At 43.4% G+C, this 22,969-nt stretch overlaps 1 pseudogene; it reads right to left on the reverse strand.

Moving 5' to 3' along the window:
* Nucleotides 1–21,776: 21,776 nt before the first annotated feature.
* LOC113186613 (SS18-like protein 2 pseudogene) lies at nt 21,777–21,995 on the reverse strand (annotated as a pseudogene).
* Nucleotides 21,996–22,969: the final 974 nt, after the last annotated feature.

A 22,969-nucleotide genomic window follows, 5' to 3' on the forward strand; every position in this document is an offset into this window, starting at 1 on the left:
GCTTTCTGTCAGACACACAGAATCTCTATTCACTATGGTTATCCTGGTAAAAGGAACTGGGATACGAGATGAGCGAAGGCTTTCTTCTTATTGAACACCCCTTTATGCTATTTGAATTGTTTTGCCATACAAATAAGCTAAACTTAATAACTTAAAAACTAGATTAAAAATTAAAAGGTGTTCAAAAAAGGAAATAAAAATGCATAGAAATAAGTGAGAACACAAGCTATCCATATGGGATGCAGCTAAATGATGGCTGAGAGGGGATTTGGTTTTGTTCTATTTTGTGGTTGTTGTTTGCAGTGTTGAGAATTCAACCCAGAATATCACAATGGCTGGGCAAGTGCTCTCCCACTGAGCCACATTGTTGGATATGGAAAATGACAAACCCAAAAATAACGTGGCTGAGGGAGAAAGAATGAGAGAGAAGGCAATACACCGATCCTTTCCCAATGCATTCTTTCCCAGGGACAAGACAGGCCACGGGGAGGAGATATCCATCAGGTCTGAAATGACAGTTTCTGGGAAGGGGCCAAAGCATTGACCCTACCCCAAATAAATTATTTTCCAGCTACTGACCACTGACCCCATACCTTCCATCTGGCCCAGTAAAGATAGCCCAAACTGACCTGCTCATTAATTGAGTCACCTCTCAGTATAACCCCCTTTGGCAGATCGTTCATTTTCTACCAGGAAAATGGGTCCATCAGAGGCATCACTCCGTTCCTGAATAAAAGCTGTGCTGAGCTGATCCGTGAAGTTTGCATCTGGCCCAGTCCTTCTGGGCTAACACACATCCCCAACCCTGACAGTGAAATTTTTCACACTCAATACTTACCTTAGAAAACACAAAAGGTCTCAAATCAAAATTAAAAGAGTAAACATAGGAAAACCATAATTATCTAAGAACATTTAAAATATGAAAGTATTCATAAAATATTATTAGTGAAAACACACAGGTGGCAAGGTGCATGAGCTATGACATATAAACAAGAATATTTTAAAAAGGCAGAGGGGCTGGGGCTGTGACTCCGAGGTAGTGCACTTGCCTGGCATGTGTGAGGCACTGGGTTCTATTCTTAGCTCCACATATAAATAAATAAATAAAGGTCTATCAACAGCTTACGTGTGTGTGTGTGTGTGTGTGTGTGTGTGTGTGTGTGTATGTAAAGGCTGAGATGACGCATGCCAAAATATTAATGTTGGGAAGGAGATCACAAGTAGTTTTTTATTTTCTTCTTTGTAAAATCTACATGTTCTATTTTTTCCTACAATTTACATGTATTATGATTTTATTTTTGTCAGACTATAGAAATGAAGACTCTGTAAAAAGAAGGAGCAGAATCCCAAGGACCTGGGGACCAGCCAAAGTCCTCATGTTCTTAGCTGTCTTCCTTGAGTATCAGAACACCTAAGCAGGAATTACTGTTCTTCAGGTTTGACCAGCCCTGAAAGATCTGAGTCCATGTTCAGGTTCAGCCTACAGCCATTCTCTTTCCTCCTCAAAACAGTCATATTAGAATGAGATTATTAGCCGCACTTAACAGAAAAGGAAATAGAGACCCAGCTCAGGGTGGAACTCAGTCTGCCATCCTGGATCACAGAGGGAGCCAGGAAGTCACCACTCCCTCCCTGTCATGACAACTTGAGGCAGGGCCTGTCCTTACTGCCCCGACTTCCACTCCTGGAATTTGAAGCGTCCACTGGAACTGGACACATTCTGAGGACAGAGTGAAGAACAAGATCAGCCTAGTCCTGACTCCTTGGAGCTTACCTTCCAGCAAAGGAGACAAACGTAAAGCAATATGAAGGCGAAATTCTTCATAGTAACTGTGCTCAGTGCTCAAGAGGCAAAGGACAGTGAGAGGTGGTGTGACCTGGTGGGTCAAGGACAACAGGGTGTTAGGCCAAATTCACATGAGTATCACCATCTGTGCTGGACCCAGAAAGTCCTGCATCCTGTACCTTTCCCTTTAGGTATCACATTGCAGTTGGGGAAGGAGCACAGGACTCTTGGTTTCCATCTCAGCTTTACCATTCACTAGTTCTGTGACCTGGGGCAAGGCATTTCCATCTCTGAATTTCTGTTTTCTAATCAGTAAAAAGGAAAAAGTTCAATTACCCAGTGGTTTGCAATCCTTTTTTTTTTTTTTAAGCCCAGAACCTATTAGTGGGTATTTGACCTTTACCTCCCCCAGATCTTCTTCCCTGATTGCTGGGGCAGTCCCTCATGTCCTCCTGCCCCGCTCCCCACCCCCCTAACCCCAACAACCTGCAAACCAGAGTTTGAAAACTGCTGATCTAGATGGTTTCTGAGATCCCCTTCAGATGGAAAATTAACATGCATTTGATTTAGGGCTCTCACTGACATTTTCTACCACAGGGCAGTAGGGTGGGGACATGACAAAGCCATCAACTCAGGCATTTGTTGCCCACTCCAACTCTCTTCTAAAGTCCTTTCCTAGGTCAATGAGCTGAAGAGCTAAAAAAACACCTTTCTCAGATTCTTTGCAGTTAGTGTTCTACACATGACCCAGGTCCATCAAGCCAAGATATCCACATGAGGTTTACAAGGCCAGGTAAGAAATGTCTCCCAGTCGGGGGCTGTGTGCAGGCAGCAGGAATTCTCTCTTATTGAGGGAACAATCAACATTTTCATTCTAGGCCTGCAAAAGATTGAATGAGGCCCACCTCCATTTGGGCCTCTTCTTACTCTATGTATTTGAATGTTAATCCCAACTAGAAACAACCCTACAGAAATACCTGTATATTTGGAATAAACATGGTACCAAATACCTGAGCACCCCACAGGCCAGTCAAGTTGACACATAAAGTCCCAGACAGTGATTCCCCAATTTCTTTTAGAAATGATCGAGAGAACCGAGGGGTCTCACTGGAGCTACCGACAGGGATGGGTCAATTCAGAGGCATTTCTGCAATAACTGCAATAACCCTCATGGCTAAGGACAGGCGCAGGTCATACAAAGTAGAGCCCAGACCAGTAAAGTTTGAGAATCTCAGCTTATGAGAGAAACATTCAAATTCTTTTTCATAGTCAACTCTCAGGCCAGCTTCCCTTCCCGGGTACATAATATGGACGAATGAGACATATTTTCTGTCCTCAGTGGTCTGCCGTCCTGATCAGACTTTGTAATAGCCCTTATTTATCGTGCGGTGCCTGTCCCAGACCACTTATGTTATTAACACCCATTTGTCCCTATTATGATGCATTTCTTGTCATCAGAGCACCAACCTCTTTACGTGAGTTCTGACATTCTCTAGACAATTGGTGTTGATGTCACCTGAAGATACTGACGTGTTAATAGATTTTCTCCCTCTCACTATAAACCTTGGAAATGGTGCGCCAAAGAGGCCTTTAAAAATGTTGAGACTTCCTATTTCATCAGTCTTTCCAGGATGGCTCAGTCTTATTTTTGAGCAATTTTCAGGAGCACAAACTGTCTAAGCCTCCTCAAATTAACTATTATCGCAAACAATGCATTGGCATCTATGGATATCATCGTTATATGTACCTCCTTGTTGTCAGTTAATAAAAAGAAAAAAAATATCAACTTCCACAGGAAAATTCGCCAAATTCCACAAAACCTGTTCAATCACTTGGTCAAATTAAGTAGAAAATCTTATCCCCTAACAGGAACCGTAAAGCCGGTTTCACGGATTAGATGGTTCTCTGCAGAAGAACTTTTCTCACTGGAGAATGAATCAACTGCATTGGGAATGAGGTTTTTAAAACACTGCTTGAAGCTAAAAGACATTTTTACTACATATATACAATTTTAATTCTCTTAAAATGAAACTTATAAATTTTGAAAATTCAATCCAGAAAGCCACGGCTTCCTTTTTACATATGGTGGTAAAACTACTTTTGAAGTGTTCCGTGTTTTTTAAAACAGATTTTGACGAACGTTTCAAAGGGACACTCCTGGTTTAGCAAGTGCATTAACTAATTAGTACTTAGTCACTCTTTTCTACCATGGAATCTCAACTGCTCTGGATCCTGGCCACCTCTGTATTTTTCCATTATGATGTCATTTTCTGGCAGATGTCCCCCTCACACCGTGGGACAGAAGAAAAATGGAAAATATTAAATAAGACTAATGAAATGATCTTGTCTCTGAACCTCAATCAAACTCTAGGAGCTGGCCTCCCTCATGCAGGGTTCACCCACATTCTGCCTCTCTCAGACGATGCCCCTTGCCTTGCTGACAATCCCTGTCACCCTGGGGGGAGGAACCTGGTCATCCCTGGCAGGTTGCAACATCCACATTGAAACTCTGTTCCTAGCCATACCTCGGCTCAGTCACGACCCTGAGGTGGGAGGTTTCTCTCCCTGACCCAGGTCACAGTTTCCTTCCTTCCTTCCTTCCTTCCTTCCTTCCTTCCTTCCTCCCTCCCTCCCTCCCTCCCTCCCTCTCTCTCTCTCTTTCTCTCTTTTTAACTTCATCCTGAGTAATTTCACACTCTAATTTTCTTACCATTCCCAGTATTGTTGATCTTTTATATGATTTAGATTCCCAAAGTGATGTTGAAGGTACTGATAATCATCACCTCCACATGAGGAGATATGTTTTAATCAGATTTTCATTACTGTGACCAAAAGAACTGACAAAAACAACTTAGAGGACAAAAAGTGTATTTTGGCTCACAGTTTCAGACTACATAGCCCTGGCCGAGTGAGGCAGAACCTTAGGTAGAGGGCCTGGCAGAGGAATCAGAGGGAGAGAGCTCCACTCACCCCCAGGGACCTTCTTCCTCTAGCCACACCCTACCCACCTACAGTTACTACCCAGTTAATCCATTTATGTGGATTAATCCTCAATTAGATTACACTTCTCATAATCTAATCATTTCACCTCTGAACATTCTTGCATTGTCTCATGCAGTGAGGTTCTGGGGGACACCTCCTATCCAAATCATAACACCCGTACACAGCACTAAGCACTTTCCGTGCATTAGCCGGATTGAGCTTACTGTACTCTTGCTTGCTACGGTGAAGCAAGGAACAGGAGCTTTAGAATCTGTCTGGGTTCCAATTCCAGGCCTGAGATCTTTGACAAGTTACAAAGCTTCTCTAAGCTTTGTATCCTCAACTGTGAATGGGGATAGTAATGGGGTCTATCTCCAAGTGCTACTGTGAGGATTCAGTGAAAGGTCTATGTGAATCGTGTAGCAGATTGCCCAGCCCACAGCAGGTGTTCGATACGTGGTAGCTTACTTTAAGGATTCCCATCTGCGAACCTACAGATTCCCCAGGCTCCGTGATTCCCAGGCCTAGGGCCTCGGCAGCCATCGGGCTTCTCCTTCCCACCTGCTCCATCTTTCCTCCAGTTCCCAAAACAGAGCCAAGACACCTTCATTCTCTCCCCCATTTTGGAATGGATTTCCTTCCCAGTATGAAGACAGAAGAGCCATGCTTGCTCCTCTGTTCTGCTTTATTCTCAATCTACTGCTTGACAGAGCCCCTGGGGATGATCCTGACAAGACCAAAGCTGTGGGTCCAAGTTCATGAAATGGGACCCCCTTCTGTGGTCTGAAATTAACCAAAGTCGGGTGGAATTCTTTCTCAACTAAGGTACTTCATTTCACCCAATTCCTCCTTTGTTTCTTAAGAGAGTGGAATTACTTCTTTTCATTCTGGGTTTGAAAAAAGCTGACTCATCCTGACACTCAGTCCTCTTTCCAGCCCATAAACTGCCAGGATTATGGACTATTTGAGCACCAGGCTACAAAGAGTCTGAAACTCCATGTGCCCCTCACAGACATACCATGCATTTTCAAGTGCACATGGGTGCCATCCTAATAAACACGGTGCAGGAGACTTTATGAGCGTTACTGAATATAATTTCTGTTGCCAGTGAATGCTGAAATGCACAGCCAAGATCATGCGATGCTGTTCAACATATTTGACATTAAGAGGGGGATCTTCTTATTTTAAGAAACTGGGAACACCTGTCCTGGTGGAAAGAACCCTGGAAGGGAAATCAGGGTGTTACCTGGGAATGTGATACTGCACAAATCACATCTCCTCCTTGGACTTCAGTTGGAAGTGCTGACCTCTAAAACCCAGCACTAAGATTTTATAAATCTAAAATCATCCTCTCCTCGCTACGTGAAGATGAATATTTGTAAGAATGGTTGACATTTTTGGAGGAAGGAAACGATAGAGACAGATGTACTCTATACTCACATGAAACAAATGGCAGGTCAGTTAGTTCTTCTAACTTATATGTTATTTTCTGTTACGGGTGGCTCTCCTCTCCTCTTCACTTTGTCCCTCCTTGTCACTGGCTGTTCTAAGACAGTCCCCTCCTTCATCTCCAGCATTCTATATTAAGTCTTTCAGGATTTATTAATGTTGGTATTTTCTCAGAAATTATAAGGTAGCCATCATTGCCTCTCTCATTACTTATCCATTCCACTTGCCTAGTTTTATTTTTGCTTTCCCTGCCCTCCAAGACCTCTCCGTGAACAGATTGCTTTCCATTACCACAGTCTTCACGCTCTGTTCCAAGCCAAACTGTCCTCTCTCACCCTTTTCCCATCTCATGTGCCTCAGTGGGAGTCGTAATTACAAACCCTCCAAGGGTTGCTTAAACATTTGGGCCTTTTCTGACCGCAGCTTATTTGAAAAGGATGCAATCCCTACAGTCGAATGAGGGGGTGCTATGCTCACCATCGGGAGTGCCTTTGTGGGGAGGGGGTTTTCTGGGCCTTCACATCACCTTTCTTTCTCCCCACCCCCCACCACGCCTCATCCACTCTGGCTACCTCTGCCCCACCAATCAGGATGCCTCTCTGTGTCTGGAAAGCCACTCAGAAAACCCATATGGAGAAGAAGGAGACTAGATCCTCCCCTCTCACCCTGCAGGAAAGTCAACTCAAAATGGACCAAAGGTCTAGAAATTAGACCAGAAACTATGAAACTCCCAAATCACACGTAGGGTCAACACTCTGACACACAGACACGGGTGATGACTTTCTAAATAAGGATCCCTAAAGCTCAGGAAAGAATGTCAAGGGTTAATCAATGGGATGGCATCAAATTAAAAAGTTTCTGCACAGCAAAAGAAACAATTAGGAAGGTCAAGAGAGAACCTCCAGAAAATATTTGCTAGCTACTCTTCTGACAGAAAGTTAATACCTAGAATATACAAAGAACTCAAAAAACTAAACACCATAAAAAGCCAAATAACTCAATAAATGAGGAAATAAATTAAACAGATGTTTTCAAAAGAAATCAAATGGCCAATAAATATATGGGAAAAAAATGTTCAGCATCATTAGCAATTAGGGAAATACAAATCAAAACTGAGATTTTACCTCACTCCAGTTAGATCAACAGCCATCAAGAATACAAACAATAAGGGCTAGGGTTTTGGCTCAGTGGTAGAGTGCTTGCCTCGTATGTGGAAGGCACTGGCTTCAATCCTCAGTACCACATAAAAATAAAATAAAGGTATTGTATCCATCTACAACTAAAAATATATATTAAAAAAAAACAAACAGTAAGCCTGGCACAGTGGCTCACAGCTGTAATCCCAATGCCTCAGGAGGCTGAGGCAAGAGGATCACAAGTTCAAAGTCAGCCTCAGCAACTGTGAGGTGCTAAGCAACTCAGTGAGATCCTATCTCTAAATAAAATACAAAATAGCGCTGGGGATGTGGCTCAGTGACCCTGAGTTCAATCTCTGGTACCGCCCTCCCGCCCCCACCACATAAAAGAGAATACAAACCATAATAAGTTCTGAAGAGGATGTGGAGAAAAAAAAATGAACATTTTTACACTATTGGTAGGATCAGAAATTAGTACAAATACTATGGAAAGCAGTATGAAAGTTCCTCAAAAGACTAGGCATGGAACCACCATATGACCCAGCTACACCACTCTTCAATATTTATCCTGAAGAATTAAAGTCAGCATACTACAGTTTTACATGTATATGAATGTTTATAGCAGCACAATTCACCATAGCTGAAGTATGGAACCAGCCTAGGTGTCCATTAACATATTAATGGATAAAGAAAAACGTTATACACACATACACATACACACACACACACACACACACACACACACACACACAATGGAGTTACATTCAGACATAAGGAAAAATGAAATTTCATCATTTGCAGGACAATGAATGGAACCAGAGAGAATATGTTAAGTAAAAGAAGCCAAAGTCAGAAGGTCAAGGATCATGTGTTTTCTCTCATCTGTGGATCTAGAGAGGAAAAAGGAAAAGAAAGGTGTTGTGGGTGGGGGGGAGGATGTCTCATGAAAATCAAAGGAAGACCCGTGGAGTAGAGGAAAAGGATCAGGAGGAGGGAGGAAAAGGGAACATTCTGGAATATTAGCCAAATCATATTGTTATATTGTGTGCACGTACAAACACGCAACAACAATCCTCACCTTTATGTAGAAATGTAATACACCAATTTTAAAACTACAGAAGAAAAAGAAAATCTTCTCATTTCAAGTATTTATTAAAAGCATCTGTGAGGGACCCCAGTGTCTCTCATAAAAGAAAATCCCAGAAGCTTCAAGGTTTCAGCTCAAGAAAGAGAATTTGCAGGAGACGAGTGCACGCTGCACGTTTTACCTTCTCTTTGATGAAAGCATAAAGGGAAAAGTTGTTTGTTTGTTCAAGGCTGCACAAACTTTATGATAGAGAGAAGTATCCAGAGAGAAAAAAAATCAGAAGGAAGCCCAAAGCTCTCCAAAGTGAGCTAACACCTGAAGTTCTTCTCTGTTTGGAAAGGACTCTTGCTGCCATCACCATGAGGCAATACTCCAACTCAATCATGAACCCAAACTCTTTCTCCTGGATGATTTCAGATGAGTCAAGGCAGGCTGGGATTTTCCATTAAAGGGACGTAACAAGATCTCGCCCGGGCCTCACCCAGGAAGTGACTGAGAATGCAGAAATATCAGAAATATTTTCATGCCAGAATTACAAAGTGTGTTGTCATTAATTTTATAGAGTCTGTCCCTTTCCTTACGCTATCTGAAGTGGCTTCTCACTAACCCCAAGAGAAGTCCACCTGAGCTTATCCCTTGCAGGGATGTCTTGCTTCCTGGCCTCCTGCTCACCTCTCTTCTCCCAGACCAGGCAGCCTCTAAAATTGAATAGTCTTAGCGGTATGGCCATCACTAATTCAGCAAAGGCTTCTTCCTCCTGTGCTAGCACAGTGTGACACGGCTCTTACCCTCAGATTGTGTTCACTGGTGGGGAAGCAGACCAGCAGACTAGCAATTGAGTGCTTCAATGGGGATGTGCACAGAAAGAGCTTTCTAAATCAGACTGAGAGGTCAAGAAGAACTTCTAGAATCCGTCATGCTTCAGATGAGATGTGAAAGATGAGTGTGATTAGTGGGATTTTAAAGAGAGAAGAAAGAAAAGGGCACTTGCAGGCAGCGGGCACTGCATATGCAAAAGCAAGGGCGTATAACTCGGCATTATTCTTTGGGGAACATCAACTGGCTGTGTCTGGTGAGAGCAGAGGGTGTGAGGAAGAGCCTCAGGAGAAGAGGTCAAAGGGTAGAATCAAGAAAGGAGTGTCAACTTGATCCTGAAGGGTCTGGAGGAGCCTGTGGAGAATTTTAAGCAAGGATTGACATGATCAGATTTGCAATTTAGAAACTAATTCCAGCAGCAATATTTAAAAAAAAAATAAAAAAAGAAATAGGGAGAAAAGGGCAGGATTCCCATCTGGAACCTGTGATGATCACCCAAGTGAGAAATGAAGGAGTAGCTAAGATAGTTGCTATAGAATTCCAGGATTAGCTAGATATGGGGAGGGGAGAGAGAGGGAAAGTCTCAGACACCTGCCAGCTTTAGGGTTGAAACAATCAGTTAATAGCAACAGTTAACTTAATTGAGTACTTACTATATACCATGTTGCTTTTTTTTTTTTTCTGTCAATCATTTCTTCTCAAGGCTCCACAGTGTGCCATGCACAGTTTTAGATACTGAGGAAAAAGTGGTGGAGAGGGAAAAAAAGACAAAGATCTCTACTTATAAATACAGCATGCAGGAAAACGATAATAAGGAAGAAACAAGAAGAATGTCAAGAGTGAAGGAGAGCTGGAAATTCTTAAGTAGGATCCCAGGGCTGGTCTCACAGAGGAAGTGATTTAAAAGGCAAGTGGCTCTTTGGGGGATAGGCATCTCACAGAGGTCCTGAAGTGAGGTGAACCCCGAAAGCAACCAGCAGGGCAGGTAGAGCAAGAAGGAGAATAGTAGAGAGAGATGAGGTCAGAGGTGGTGGAAGGGAGAAGGGGACAGGTCATCCAGGGTGGCACAGGCCATTGGAAGGATTTTGGCTTACACCCAAGGGAAATGGGAAGCCGTTGTCAGGTTTTGAGCAAAGTAAGAACGTGATCTGACTTGCATTTCAACAGGATGGCCCTGGCCACTGTGCTGGAAATATAGTGAAGGGGGCAAAGCTAGAAACAACAACACTGGTGCGAGGTCCCAGAGACCAGGATGATGGCAGTGCTGATAGCGGAAGTGACAAGTTCTGGATATAGCAAGAAGGTACCGACAAGAGCAGATAATGTTTTAGATGTGAATGGAAGAGAAAGGGAAGACCCCAAGAATGTTAACCAGGGAGCCGCCATTAATTCAGACAGGGAAGACCACAGAGGGGCAAGTCCAGAGGAGGGGAATAAAAAGGGCTCAGTCTTTTGGGCTGGGGGGCTGTACCAGGGAGTGAACTCAGGGGTACTCAATCACTGAGCCACATCCCCAGACCTATTTTGTATTTTATTTAGAGACAGGGTCTCACTGAGTTGCTTAGTGCCTCGCCCTTACTGAAGCTGGCTTTGAACTCCTGATCCTCCTGCCTCAGCCTCCCAAGCCGCTGGGATTATAGGGGCATGCATCACTCTGCCTGGTAAAGGGGCTCATTTTTAACATGGCCCTTTTGAGATGCCCAGTGGAGATGTAAAGAAAGCAACTGACGGCTTGAGTCTCTAACCCAGGAAAGATGTATCTGAAGTCCTGCATTTTAGCACAGAAATGTCACTTAAAGCCATGAGATTGGATGAGACGAGTCCCACCTTCATCAGGGATTTGCAGATGGAACTATAACCTGGTCTATGGTGGGGCAGGTCCCCGTGAAAATCAGCAGCCCCTTCCAACTGACCCTCTTCTGGAATGATCATTACGGGTTGTGAGGACAGGGGAGACTAACTTCCTCTGAGGGAGGAAGGTTGGCTTGAACCACAAAGAGGGCTTTGCAGAATTTAGGGTTTGAGGTCCTCAGTTTCATCAGAAATTATCCAGAGATCACCATCCCAACCTTCAGGATCCATCTTCTTTCCAATTAGTGCCCGGACTTTATTGTTGTTGTTTTGTGTTTGGGGTATTTGGGGCAGTACTGGGGATTGGCCCAGGGCCTATGGTAGGCAAGCACTTTAACACTGAGCAATAGCTCCAGCCTCATGCCCTGACTTTCACATAAAGGCACTTCAAGGTTTTGAATTTTTTTTTTCATAACAGCTTTTTAAAGATATAAGTGACAGGCCATACAATTCACAGTTCAACAATTTTTCTTACATTCACAGATGTAAATTCTCTTTGCACTATAAATCAGCCATCTTCAAGATGAGACCTTGGGTTTAGATTTCAAAAATCTTAGCCCTGCACCTACAGAAGGTAAAGTTTCCTTTCAGGGCAGTCATAGAAGCTTTCTGGATCATCACCTGGATGTGGATCTGGGAATGGAAAGCATTGAGCTCATTTTAGTTTTTACTTGAAGTGCTGGGAATTGAACCCATAGCCGCACACATGCTAGGATAGGGCTCTACCCACAGAGCTACATTCTTTTTTTCTTTAACCCAAGCTTTCCAGTTCATTTAGAAGTAACTACGATCCTTATATCTTTTATTTGCACTAAAATCGTATGTGGCAGCAACCTCTTGTCATTCAATGTCTAGGAGCTTGATTACAGGGGACTGTAGGCAGCCATTTAGGTAGTTTTGACACTTCATTCCAGTGTCTACTTGATCATTGGCAGTGTGGTACTTAATGTCATCAAATCTAGTTGGAAGGACTGGGGCTGGGGCTAGCATGTGTGAGGCACTGGGTTCGATTCTCGGCACCACATATAAATAAATGAATAAAATAAAGGTCCATCGACATCTAAAAAAAATATTTTAAAAAACTAGTTGGATTAGTGACTCAACTTGAGACTCCCCCTTAAGGTTCGATTCCTCTAGATCCACTTTTGGAACCCATAACTGAAACTTTGGGTGTTAGGATTTAGTGAGGGGGCAGAGTCATCACAAAACTTATGGAATAAGGGAATTATTATAAGAACGAGACCTTTCAAAATTGTGGAAGGAGTTAGAGAAAGACCTGGAAGCAGAATTGGTTGATGAGGGAAGGAGCTGATTAAATGTGGGAAGGCAGAAACGTCCAACTCCTGTGAAGGGGGACCTGTGGCTATCTGTGGGATGCTTTTTGGCCTTGGTGTGGCTAGCGCTTCCCTAGGACATAGTCAAGTGTTCAGTGGCGAGCCGGAGGCCAGACTTTTGGTCAGTAGGGCCAGCAGTTGTGGAGAAGAACTGGACAGGGACAGAAGGAGAGCAAGGGTCTGCTGGAAACTGCTGGGCATCTGTGCACTTGTCCTGACCAATGACATCTGACTATGACAACTTCCAGAGCAAAGCCAGCTGTTTCATTTCCACTTTCCAAATCTCATGTCAGTTCCTCTATGGCCAACTCCAATGTGGAACTCTCCAGAGAAAGGGATTCTAGGAAAGCAAATTTCCAGGTAAATTAAATGACACACGACACACGACAGCAACACCCAGGGACCGGGCTCTGGGCATTGGAACATTCAGAGGTCAAGAAGATGAAGAGGAAAAGGAAATGAGTGGAAAAAGTCAGGTACCAGAAAATTCAGAGAAAAAGCTAAGAGAGTTTGTTGTCTCCGATGCCAGTGGAGGAAAAAAAAAAAAAAGCATCTCACAAATGAAAACAATTCAGAGTGTCAGATGCTGTGTATGGGTCAAGAACATTGACTGAGAAACAATCACTGACTATAGCACCATGAAAATCATTAATGGCCTTAAAGAGAACAGTTTCAGTGGAATGAGGGCAAACCTTGATTGGAATGGGTTCAAGAGAAAATGGGAGAGATCTGGAGACAGCACATATAAACAATGAGTTTGGCTGGAAAAAAAAGAAAGAACAAAGGTAGAGGCTGAGGGGGGATGGGATTACATAAGGGTTTCTTTGGAACATAAAATAAAAATCAGCATTTTTGTATGCTGACAGGAACGATCCAGTAGTAAGAAAATCTGATGATGCTGGAGAATATGCTTGAGGGGGCCAGGATTGTGGGGTAGAAGCAGGTGTCCAAATGCTGGAGAGGCCTCAGCTGACAGCAGGGAGTGGCCATTGCCCCTTTAGGAGGGAAGAAAGAATAGATGCACAGATTCGAGGGAGGACTGGGGGATGTGGCAGTAAGAGCTTGTGGAAATTCTCTACTCCTTGAGGCAATTTCCTAGTGAGATTGAAAGCCAGGTCCTGATCAGAGTGCAAAGATGGAGTTGGGATGATTTGGAAGCTTGAGGAAAAGAAATGCTTGAAGCAATTACAGAAGGTTATATTTTTCAAAGATGTCCAAAACAGTCGCTATCTCACTCTGCATGCTCTTCTCGAGATGGGATGTTACAATCTCTCCATTAAGAGATGGGAGGGTGGGATTGTGGCTCCACGGTAGAGTGCCTACCTAGCACATGGAGGCACGGGGTTTGACCCTCAGCACCACATAAAAATAAATTAATCAAATAAAGGTATTGTGTCCAACACAATTTTTTTAAAAAAAAATTAAACAGAGAGAGAGAGAGAGAGAGAGAGAGAGAGAGAGAGAGAGAGATGGGGGTCTGTGTTCCCTCCTCTTGAACCTGGGATGTTCTATGTAACTATTTCAAACAATATGATGCAGCAGAAGTGACCCCACATGTTTTCCAAGGCTAGATGGAAAGATGATAAAGATGACTCTCTCTCTCTCCGCCCTCTCCATATGCCTTTAGAACTCTTAATCTCCATGCAAGAATTTTGGCCACCCTAAAGCTGCCATGCTAGAGAGATCACATGGAGAGAGGTAAAGAGATCTCTTTACAGATGTAAAGAAACCTAGCAGGTGCTCCAGATGCCCCTGCACTGACTCAACATACATGAGAATGAGTGACCCACAGATAACCCCAGCCCTCAGCCTTCAAGACACCTTGCGGAGCAGAGACCAATTATCGTCACCGAGCTGTGCCTCATTTGCAGATTCATGAGCAAAAGAAATATTGTTGGAGTTAAGCCACTAAGTTTGAGGATCATTTGTAATACAGCCAACATAATTGGATCAATACTTATCATTCTGGAGGACGCCATCCATTGAAGCTGTGGGTTTGGATTAATTTACCCAGGAAGTATAGTATAGATCCCAGTGACCTGGGGAACACTTTCAAATTATATATGCTAGCCACTTTTCTGTCCTAGGGCCTATCAGAATTTCAGGGTGGGATAGCGGAGCAAGAAAAATGGGGAGGTTCTCTTCAACGCTTATATTTTGAAATAATTCCATAGTAATTGATGCAGACTTCCAAGTTGAAAATCATCGGCCAAAAATCAGGAGCAAAGAAGGCTGGGGACCAAGTTCCCTGGGGACTGGCATTTGAGCATGAGGGAGAAGTGGGGGTGTTCTTGAAGAGCGCCTCTCAAACTTTCTAAACACTGGCTTTATTGAGGTATAACTTACCTGTTATAAAAATTCACCCATTGTGAGTATATAACTTAAAGATGTTTAGTAAATTTATAGAGCTATGGATCCAGCATCAAAATCTACCCCAAAGCATTCCTTTGTACCTCTTTGCAGTTAATCCCTGTTCTCACTCAAGCCATAGGCAAGCACTAATTTACTTTCTGTCTCCACATCTCTCCTTTCTGCACAGTTCACATAGATGGAAACATACAATATGCAGTATTTTGCATTTGGCTACGTTGATAAAATGTAATGTTTATGAGATTCATCCATATTGTGGCATAGTGTTCCATTGTGTGGATAAGTTATATTTTATTTATCTGCTCACCAATTGGTAAGCAATTGAATTATTTCAGGATTTTTGTCCAGCAGGATAACACTGCTACAGTCAGTTACGTACATATCTTTGTGTGGATAGACATTTTGTTTCTCTTGGGTAGAATTCAAGAAGGGTAATTTCTGGATTTTATGGTAAATTTAACTTTTTAAGAAACTGACAAGCTACTCTTCAAAAAAGCTATACCATTTTACATTCCCACCAGCACTCAAAGTTGGCCTTGTAAGGGGCTTTTGTTTGGTTGGTTGGTTTTGATTTTTTTATTTTGTTTTTGTAGGTGATGCTGGTGAGAGGACCCAGGGCCTTGCATATGAGAAGCAAGTGCTCCACTTCTGAGCTATATCCTCAACCCCTATGTATTGGTTTGATTATAGCTGTTCCAGCAGGTATGGAGTGGTATCTCATTGTGATTTAAATTTGCATTTCCCTAATGACTAATGATGCTGAGCACGCTTTATGCCCTTATTGGCTATGTATCTTCTTTAATGAAATATATATTGAAATCACTCACCTGTTTTTAAATTGGGTTGTTTATCTTATTATTGAATTCTGTTTATATATTCTGGACACAGGTACTTTACCAGATGTTATCTGCAAATATTTTCTCTCCATCTTTGGCTTTTCTTTTCATTTTCTTAATTGTGCCTTGTGAAGTGCAAAAGGTTTTAATATTGATGAATTCCAATTATCAATTCTTTCTTTTATGGATCACATTTTTTCTTTTGTTTTGTTCTTTTCGTGGTAGCTAAACTCTGCTCAACCCAAGGCCATGAAGATTTTCTCCTTCATTTTATTCTAAGAAAATGACAGTCTTAGTTTTTCACACTTAGGTCTATGATCCATTTTTAGTTAGTTTCTGTGTGTTTCTCAGAACATCAATGTACAAATTACTGGGGATCTTGTTAAATCCTGAAAACAAATGTGCATTCTGATTCAGTAACCTAGAGGGAGACCTGAGCTTCTGCATGCCTAAAATGCTCCCAGGAGATGACGATACTGTAAGGTCCCTAGGTCACACTGGGTTTTGAGGATATTAGATTAAAATGGTCAGAAATGCAAAAGGGAAACTAGAAAAGACTGAAATCACAGAACTACAGGGAGCAGAGCATTTTAAAAAGCAGGAATTGGTCAACTGAGTCAAATATCAAGGACGTGGGGCGGGGGTGCGGAGAATGAGTCTTAGGGAAAGCTGTTTCCAGGGAGTGATATTAAAATTGATATCTCAGATGGACCAAAGCCCAATAGTGGTGAATTGAGGAATAAATTAAATTAAATTGACTTTCTCACTGTAGACTTGAAGTGTCCTCTACTTTTCAAGGAAAAAGAGATGTAGGTGTTATAGTTAGGATCTGGAATGTCCCCCAAAGACTCATGTGTTGAAGGCTTAATGCCCCAAAGCAGCAATGTCAGAGGTAGGGCTTTGAGAAAGTGATTGGATCACGAGGGCTATGACCTTATCAATGGATTAATCCATGGATGGGTTTATACCTGAATGGATTGCTGGGAGGTGGAAATTGTAGGAGGCAGGACCTAGTTGAAGTGAATGGGTCCTTGGGGGTGTGCCCTTGAGGACAACATCTTGTTTCTGACTCCCTTTAATTCTTCCCCGTCCTGATCTCTCTTTTCTCTCCCACCATTAAGTGAGCAGCTGTGCCCCACCTCACCCTGTCCGCCATGATCCTCTGCCTCACCTTGGGCTCACAGATGTGGGCAGCTGACCACGAAACCTCTGAAACCATGAGCTAAAAATAACTCTTTCCTCCTCTAAGTTCTTTTCTTCAGCTATTTTATCATCATGATGAAAAACTAATTAACACAAAGTACAACCTGTAAAAATCCCAACCACCTGTTATTCAGTCCTGCACAAATCTGCATTCATAGCAATAATGGAATGGCAATTCAAACTAATTTAAAGCAATTAAAATCTTTACAGTAGGTTTTCAGTAAAATTCTAGGAGGCAAAGACCATATCGAACTTTTTGAAAATAGATTTACTTACCTCTCTCATTTAAATAGCTCCCCCAAGGGCTGGGGCTGTAGCTCAGTGGTAGAGCTCTTGCCTAGCATGTTTGAAGCACTGGGTTCGATCCTTAGCACCACATAAAATAAATTAATTAAATAAAGGCATTCTATAAAAACTTTTTTAATAAAATAAACAGATAGCTTCTCCAAAATCAGTTACCCACAAACTTCCATTCCCCCTCCAACTTCTTTTTTTTTTTTAAAGAGAGAGTGAGAGAGGAGAGAGAGAGAGAGAGAATTTTTTTAATATTTATTTTTTAGTTCTCGGCGGACACAACATCTTTGTTGGTATGTGGTGCTGAGGATCGAACCCGGGTCGCACGCATGCCAGGCGAGTGTGCTACCGCTTGAGCCACATCCCCAGCCCCCAACTTCTTATCGTTGGTGCAATTCTTCCTGTTTTCCTCCATTGCTCAGATTCTGCACAGCAAGGAAGACAAGCAAAATGCCTCTGGGAAGAAGGAAGGGAGAGAAATGGCTCAGCTGGCAACAGCCCAATTCTCCCTGGAGGGTGGATTGAGAAGTCTGTGAATAGTTCCTTGTTGATATTTTTCTTCTTGTCCTACAGTTCAGTAACCGGGGGCAGGTGTGTGGTGACAAGAATCTTTTGAGGAGAAAAAATTGAGCACCTTTATACGTTGAAGAAGAGTTGGGACCGTTGGAGCAGGACATTTTAAAATTTAATAAAGAAATCCAGCCCCTGGGATCCCAGCTCCTTGGGGGCGGGGCCTGAGTCAGAAGGATCACGAGGAGTTCAAGGGCAGACCTGGCAACTGAGCAAGACCCTGTCTCAAAATTAAAAAAAGAAAGAAAAGAAAAGAAAGAGAGAATTCTGGGACAACCAGAGTGAGGTCATTAAGGTGATGGCTGGTTGACAGCACAGGAGGATGACATCTATGGCCCAGGTTGTGGGGGAGGGGTCCATCACATCACTAAGGGGAAATTTGGAAGAAAAATCACCTCTTGCACTGAGGGAGTTAGGGAAAAGAAAGGCGAGCACACTCTGGAGTCTCTGAGCTGCCAAGGGGCCCAGAGAAGATCTTGAAAGATGGCCTCAATTTCCCCAGAGAAGTAAAAGGCAAGGAAGGTCATTGGGGAGACCCAGGAAGATGGAAGGGTGTGTTTCAAGATGGACTGGTGGCTAAGGAGATGGGAGAAAGACTAGGACACATGGAAGGATTTCCAGGCAGCACCAAGCTCTGGGGGGTTGGAAAGCAGGTATTTGTATGTGACTTTCTTGAGTCATAGTTACTGATCTGTATGTAGAAGGCTGAAGGGCTGGAGTGTTTTAGGGTGGATGGACAGAAAGACAATAGGGTTAAGAAGGTAAAGGGAACAATGAGAGTGACCAAAACAACAGGCCATGGGAAGAAGCAGCTAAGTCAAAGAAAACATGAAACTGGGCCAACTGAGCAGCTCTGGAACCAGAGTTTGCACTGGGGTCCAAAGTGTGTGTTAGGAAGCAGATGAAAGGCAGGAGCAGGGCCAGGGGAGTTATAAACACAAGGAAATGTGGATGATACCAAGCCTCGGGTCAGAGCAGTGCTAGGGGCTAGATCCTGGCCCTGGGAGTGAAGGAGAGTCAAGTGAGGGTTTTAAAGTCATGGGGAACCAAAGAAGGGCTTGGTCCTCGTAGCGACTGTCAGACGTTTGTGCTGTAGACTCCACATTAACTTAGAAGTGTGTAGTCACTTTCTGGAAGGAGCCAACACAAACCCAAGCAATGGACAAAGGGAAGGTAGGCCTCGGGCTAAGAAAACTCCCTCCCGCAGGAGGTGTGGGGCCCAGCTGATGGAGAAGGAGAACTAGGTGAGAAGGCTGTGGAACGTTTGCCTGGGCCCTGGGCTGGTCCTGAAGGAATGAATTGTCCGCCTACTGTCAACAGGCGTCCTGAAAAATACGGGATGGCAAAAGGTGAAGGGAGGAAGGGAACCAGCATTTCTCAAGGGCCTGAGAGGTGCTCTGCTCTGCTTTGAGGGCTTTATATGCAAAGGCCTTAGCTTGTGTCTCTTCAGACAACCCACTTTACAGATGAGGATCTTGAGATTGGAGAGAACAAGTGACTTGCCCAAGGACACAAGACTAAGAAGGCCGTGAGCCAGGATCCCGAGTGCCCAAGCCTTTTGCATTTTTCTTTTTTGTTTGAGGAGCAAAAATCAGATGTCTGAGTTGCTGGGAGAGGCACCAGCTCCACCTTCACACAGGGCCTTTGTGAGGTGCCTTCTCCTACATTCACTCATTGATCCTTGTCTTAGAAAGGCTTGGGGGGGGCAAAGAAATAGTCTGGCAGTTAAAAAGTAATTTCCAGAAGTCCTCAGACTCTTGACATGCATTTCTTAAGCACCACAAAGTGAACATATGGCTCTGGATGACACGTCCCAAAAGCCTTCTACCCAACCTCACCTTCTTCCCTCAGCACCATGAATCCACCTGTCCTCTCTCTCCTCCCAATTCCTGGAGAGAAGATTTAAAAATCCCTTGCATTTTTCCCCAGCACAGGACCCTGTTCATCTTCCTCCAACCTGGGAGACACGTGGGCCACGCAGCCTCCTAACAGTCAGGGGAAGCAGAGCGTCACACACAAATTGATGGGTGTCTTGAGAAGAAATGCCCTCCTTAGTTTCTAGACTAAGAAACTGAAGTCGGGAATGGGAGACCAACCCACGGTCATGCTGCAGAATTGAGGAAAATCATCATCAATTCCACCTTGAACTTCTGCATCAGTACCTTAAACTTGTGGAGCTGACACCATATAATTTACTGGTTCATTTTAGTTTGCCTTGTGTTATTCTTGTTTTGTTCTCTGGATGTTTTGCGTGCAATTGGAATAGCTTTCCTTAGCCTTGTGTTTCTGGTGTAATTATTCCACCACTGTCTCCCTTAATTACGAAGCTGTTGTCTTTCAACTCTTAGGTCCACGTGTCAGTATCATTTATTCTGAGCTTCCTCCAATCCTTTTTTTTTTTTGGAAGGAAATGGAGCACAAAAGCATAAATAAAGAAAATAGCTGTTTCATGTGTATTCCTATTGCATCCCCAACTGGATTGGGAGCACTTTGAAGACTGGTCGTGTATCTGCCTTTGTTTGCTCATGGCCCTCAACACTTACAGGGGTACCTAGAGGTGTTCCACAAACCTTGTTTCACAAATACTTGAATTGACTGAGGAGGGCAGGAGCTAGCATGTATTGGCTACTCACTCCCTGCCAGATCCTCAATATTTCAAACAATATTTCAGTTCATCCATACAAGAAACAAGGTGTTAGATAGGGAGTTAGAATAAAAAGAGAGATGAGTCTCAAAGAAAATGCTCATGGGGGCTGGGGATGTGGCTCAAGCGGTAGTGCGCTCGCCTGGCATGCGTGCTGCCCGGGTTCAATCCTCAGCACCACATACCAACAAAGATGTTGTGTCTGCCGAAAAACTAAAAAAAAATAAATAAATATTTAAAAATTCTCTCTCTCTCTCTCTCTCTCTCTCTCTCTCTCAAAAATAAAAATAAAAATAAAAGAAAATGCTCATGAGCATTGGAGCATTGAGAAGAATAAAAGTGATCAGGAAGCATTGTAATTCCTGAGCGACATGTCCTTGGCCTGGGCCCTTGTAAACTGAGGGAGATGGACAGGCGCAGGGAAAACTGGTGTAAAATCACATGGCTCCAACTTCAGTCCAGCCTCTATAACTACTGACCTGCTATAAATTTTGGAGCCCCCAACAAGGAAGGGCTGCTTCTTCTCTGGATAACCTGCATTCTCTCTTGAATGTGTATCTACTTCCTAAATAAACCTGTCTGTGCCTTTGGCGGATAGGTGCTGAAATTCTTTTCCATCACATATGCCAGGAACCCCACTGGTTCTGAATCGAGTTCTCCTTCCTCTCTGGGAACTCCTTGGACCCCTCTTTGGAGATGTTTCTTCTCCCATCTCTTTTCCCATGATATTACTATTCCTGTTTTTTTTTTATTATTTTTTGTGTGTGATAAAGAAAATGACACATCATTTATTATCAGGCGACACTAGATAATGCTAAAGAATCACTATTAATTTTGTCGGCAACATATAACAGTAGTATTGTTACATACCTTATGGCTATTAAGTCCTTACAATTTTTGAGGGAACCAATTATAGCACTTGTTGCATGAAAACATCTAGACCTTCATATTGTTCTGTTGTGGAAAAGCAAGCTTTATTTCAAAGTAAGAAAGAGAAGGGCAGTCAGGGGAAACACATTTACAAACTGGATGGGACACACAGACACTGTATCCATTTGGCCTTTAAAGGCTCAGGCAGAAATCTCAGCAATTCCTGCTGATCCTCCAGTACCTACTCAGTTTCCCTCTTCAGGCTAAAACTAAAGAGTAGTCTTGAAGATGCCCTTGATGTCTTTGTCACCGGAACACACTCCCATTTCCGGAAAGAGGACACCTGGGTCTACTTTCTGGGAGATCTGATTAATTATTAAAATAAATATTTACTTTGAGAATATAGTTAAGCTAGTAGCTTTCTTCACATTTTCACATTTTAAAAAGGACCACAGAGGTTTCACATTTTAAGCAGGTGAGTTGGTCAAGATCCTGTCTCTATTTTATAGGAGATGGATTACATTCGATTACTCCTTACAACTGAAAGATCATTCCATGGCTTTTGAAGAACTGAATGGGCTGGCATCTGCGATGGTAGCGAAATAAATGAGATGTCTATGTAACACGCGCTGGTACTGGACACACTTGTTCTGATAATCCACCACACAGCAGGTCAGCTGGTCGTTCTCCTCCAGAAGCTGCTGGATCCTCTCTTGATTGACTTCTGCCTTGCCCCTCATCCAGTCAGGTACAAAGCCCACCAACATCGCGGGGATGCCCAGGTCTGCACCCCGCCTCAGAAAAAGACGCCCACCGGGCAGCCAGACCTCCTGTTTTATTATGTTCCCAGTGTGCTCGAGGTCTTCCCAGTTTTAGCACTTGAAGTCCTGGATCCCAGGCCAATCCAAGCTGGCTGCTCACTCTACATTTCAGAGATGAGGCCACTGAGTCTCAAAGAGATTTCTTCAACTTGAGGACTTGGATTCAGACCCAAGTCTGTCTAGAGTGTGGGATTATTAAGAGGAGAGATTGGAGTAGGGAGAATAAGGAAGTAGAATTGTCCAGGGCACCTGGTAAAAGGTTCTGGCACATCCCAAACAGTGGTCCCTGGGTACAGTTGCAGTACAAAGAGAAAAGAAAGGCCTGTGGAAGAGACTAGGATGGTTCCAGAGCTGTAGCTGGCAGGCCCAGGGCAGGTTTGAGGACTAATCCAGGGGGATAGTGCCCCAACAAGCAGCCAAACTCCAGAGGAGTCTTCTCACTCCAGACGGGCCCTCCCGAACCTCTTGCTGTGCCACCCACGGTGTGTCCGCCCACTGATGGTATATGTCAAACTTGATTCAAGCTGACTGCATCCGAAGACACTCAATTTTCCATTTACAGAGTAACAAATGAGTAATTCGGACCTGATCGTTGCTCCCTGCTTACTACTCACGTGTCAAATATTTATAGAAACTCGAACAGCACTAAGTCCACAGCTGATGATAGGGAGGCCATTGGCTCCCCCTCGCCATCCTTCTTTCCTCTGGCAGAGAATCCCTCAGGCTTGAAGGAGCCCAGCTGAAGGCACACACAAAGAATGGGGCCCCGTGGTCCCAAAGTCCTGAAAGATGTGACTTCCACACTTGTCCCCAGCACAGCTTCTGACATTTCCAGACAATAGGATCATCTACTCGATGGCTTTCCTCAGGCTCAGGGATTTCCAGGGCTGACCATGTTGGGGCCTGGAGTTCAGTTGATC

Source organism: Urocitellus parryii, chromosome 11 (assembly GCF_045843805.1).
Source record: "Urocitellus parryii isolate mUroPar1 chromosome 11, mUroPar1.hap1, whole genome shotgun sequence".
Classification (NCBI taxonomy): Eukaryota; Metazoa; Chordata; class Mammalia; order Rodentia; family Sciuridae; genus Urocitellus; species Urocitellus parryii.